This window comes from Corvus brachyrhynchos, unplaced genomic scaffold (genome assembly GCF_000691975.1).
Source record: "Corvus brachyrhynchos isolate BGI_N302 unplaced genomic scaffold, ASM69197v1 scaffold67, whole genome shotgun sequence".
NCBI classification, from domain to species: Eukaryota; Metazoa; Chordata; class Aves; order Passeriformes; family Corvidae; genus Corvus; species Corvus brachyrhynchos.
In genome coordinates, this window is record NW_008239114.1 from 166,145 (window position 1) to 169,926 (window position 3,782).

The following is a 3,782-nucleotide window of genomic DNA, read 5'->3' on the forward strand; positions in this document are numbered from 1 at the left end:
GGGTAGAAAGGGCGCGGCGATCTGATTGGGCGGTTCCATCTGTCAGTCGTGGCAGTACAACCAAGGGAGGATTTTCGCTGCCCATTGGACACTGGGCCGAACTTACCGCCGCCTTCTGATTGGCTCTCGTATCTGCCAGTTACAATATTCACACTGCGGCCCCGCCCCGCCCTTTTCCATTGGCTCTCTCGCTTAGATGTGGGTTCCCATCGTACCTCTCAAAATCTCGCGAGTTGCTATTTCCCGCCCCCTTTTCTCATTGGTCATTAGTCAACGCCATCGCCTGCTCTGATTGGCTGATCCCTACGCCGCTCACGACGGGGCGCGCCCTGCCCCCTAACTCCACTCCTGGTTTATCATTGGGCGAGAAAATCTCCCCAGGCATCTGATTGGGTGCAGACAGGCAGAGTGCTGATTGGCTAGAACAAAAATCAATCAGGCTTGCGCTGACTCTGATTGGTCGCAGCGGGTAGGGAGGCGGTCCCCAGCAGAGCTTGCGGTGCGGCGGCCCCTGAGGGCTCAGAGCGCGGCGGGCTGCGGTGCAGAGTGGAGGTGCGGTGCGTGCTCCCTGTCCTTCCCCTCAGCCCGCCCCTACACCCACCGGCCCGGGCTGAAGCCACCGCGGGGGAGAGGAGGAAGCTCGGCTGCATTCAGTGCCTGTCTCACCCTCCCCCTATTTCCTTGTGCTTGTCCGCACCAGGGAATGCAGAGAAACGCTCCCGGCGACTGCGAGAGCTGCGCAGGTGTCTGAGGCTCCCCAGGGCCCGGCCCGCGCTCCTCTGCCGGTTTTGGAACCCTGAGTAGCTGCAGGCACTGTCTCGGGGCACGGTCACTCCTTACTCGGGGCCTCCAAACCGCTTGAAATATTTCCCTGTTAAATCTTCACAACACAGTGGGTATCCTGATAGATTCTGCTTTCAGCAGCGGTCCCATCTTTCCCTGGGGAGTTGGAGCTCGGAGGTTCTCGGAGATGGGGAAGAGGTTTGGATTCGGTCTGAGGCGAAGGAGCCTCCGCGGCCTCAGGGAATCCCAGTTCCCGTGGAGCAGGAACGCCTCTAATCCCTGTATTTTGTGAGGATCCCGCTCTAATCCCTGTATTTTGTGAGGATCCTGCTGCCACGTGGGGCCCTGGGCGCTTCCTCTTCTTTCTCCTGCTCTGCTCTGCCTGTGAGAAGTGTAAATCGGAAAAAGAAAGGTTCAAAGCAGGAGAAGGCGGAGCAGGGCTGTGTCCCCCAACCCTGCTGGAACTGCTGCCCCTGCATCCTACAAACCCATAAATCTTCCCCCTAAACCCTAATTTCCCTCAATAAAACCATAACTTCAACACCCAAACTCCAATTTCACCCTCAACGCTCCAATTTCACCACCAATCCCCAGGTGGATTCCCCCAACTCCAAATTTCGCACTCTAAACCCTCATTTCAGCCCCTCCAAACCGTCCCCAGGTGGATTCCCCCAACTCCAAATTTTGCACTCTAAACCCTCATTTCAGCCCCTCCAAACCCTCATTTTTTTGCCAAACCCCAAAATTCATCCCCCAAACTTTAATTCCTTGCCCAAACCCCAAAATTCATCCCCCAAACTTTAATTTCGCTCCCTAAATTCCCGATTTCACCCCCAAATCTCAATATCATCTCCCCAAACCCTAATATCACCCTCTCCTGTTCCATCTTTCAAACCCCAATTTCATACTCGCAACCACTCATTTTACCCCCTAAATCCTAATTTCACCCCCCATAACCTAATTTCATCCACCAAACCCTCATTTCATTCTCCCAAACCCTAATTCCGACGTCCCAAATCCCAGTTTCTTCCCCCAAGCACTAATTTCACCCCACCTGATCCTGATTTTATATCCTAAACCCCTATTTTCATCCCCCTAAACACTAATTTCATGCCAACAAACCCTAATTTCACCCCGCAAACCTTAATTTCACCCCATCAAACCCCAATTTGATCCTCTCAAACCCCAGTTTCACTGCACAAACTCCAATTACACCCCCACAACTGCAATTCCACTTCCAAATTCCAATTTCAACCCCCCCCAAACCCCAGTTTTATCCTCTCAACCCCCAACTTCACCCTCCAAACTTCAATACCATTCCACAAACCCCCAGTTTCACCCCCAAACCCCAATTTCACCCTCCAAACTCTTAGTTTCACCTTTTAAACCCCAATCCCACCCCACCAAACCCCAGTTCGATCCCCCCCAACCCCAAATTTCACCCTCCTAATCGTTATTTTCAAATCCAGCTGTTCCTGAGGAGGAATTCCCTGCAGCTACTGGGATGGGAAGCACTCCGTGGAAACCCGCGGCTCTCCAGCTGCTCCGGGCTGTGTTTGAACAATCCCAGCCTGAGTGGCTGGAGATCAGGAGAGCAGGAGGCACAACGTTCCCTCACGAAATCCGATCGCTCCCAGGAGTTCATCCAACAGGGGGAGATGGGATCTGCTTGTTTTAGCAGGGCCCATGAGGCTGTTTTAGCAGGGCCCATTAGGCTGTGTCTGTCTGTGTCTGTCTGTCCCCTGCTGTGTCCTCTTCTGGCTCAGGGACAGCGGCTCCTGAAGTTGTGGGAGGGTTTCAGTGGAGGGTAAATGGCTGAGCATGAAACCATGCAAGGTTGGAAAAGCCTTCCAAGACCATCGGGTCCAAGCTGTGCCTGATGCCCACCTTGTCCCCAGCCCAGAGCACTGAGTGCCACCTCCAGGCCTTCCCTGGACACCTCCAGGGATTGGGAACTCCAAACCTCCCTGGGCAGCCCCTGCCAAGGCCTGAGCACCCTTTCCATGCAGAAATTCCTCCTGGTGTCCAACCTGAGCCTGCCCTGACAGAGGGCCTGTTGGACACTGTTCCTGATCCAAGCCAGGTGTCTTTGGCCTCTTGCCCCCCTGGGCACACCCAGGCTCACGTCCAGCCGCTGTCACCAGCACCCCCAGGTCCTTTTCCAGCTTTCCAGCCACTCTGCCCCTGGCCTGGAGCGTTCCACGGGGCTGTTGTGACCCAAGGGCAGGACCAGCACTTGGCCTTGTTGACCCTCACACCGTTGGCCTCCGCCCATGGATCCAACCTGTCCAGATCCCTCTGCAGAACCTTCCTGCCCTCCAGGAGATCCACAGACCCACTCAGCTTGGTGTTTTCTGTGAACCGAAAAGGGTGCCCTTGATCCCCTTATCCTGATCATGGATAAAGAGATTAAACAGGACCAGCCCCAATCCTGAGGCCTGGGGAACCCCACTAGTGACCAGCTGCCACTGAATGCTGAATCACAAAATCCCAGACTGGTTTGGAAAAGACCTTGAAGCCCATCCCATTCCACCCCTGCCATGGGCAGGGACACCTTCCACTAGCCCAGGTTGCTCTAACCCCATCCAACCTGGCCTTGGGCACTCCCAGGGATCCAGGGGCAGCCACAGCTGCTCTGGGCACCCTGTGCCAGGGCCTCCCCACCCTCACGGGGAGCAATTCCTTCCCAATATCCCATCTAACCCTGCCCTCTGGCACTGGGAAGCCATTCCCTGTGTCCTGTCCTTCCATCCCTTGTCCCCAGTCCCTCTCCAGCTCTCCTGGACCCACTTTAGTCCCTGGAAGGGGCTCTGAGGTCTCCATCCCTGGAGCCTTCTCTTCTCCAGGCTGAGCATTCCCAGCTCTCCCAGCCTGGCTCCATAGTGGAGGTGCTCCAGTTCCCTCAACAGCTCTATGGCCTCCTCTGGACTCACTCCAACAGTTCCACATCCTTCTAATGTTGGGGCCAGCAGAACTGGATGCACCATGATTTTTAAGTA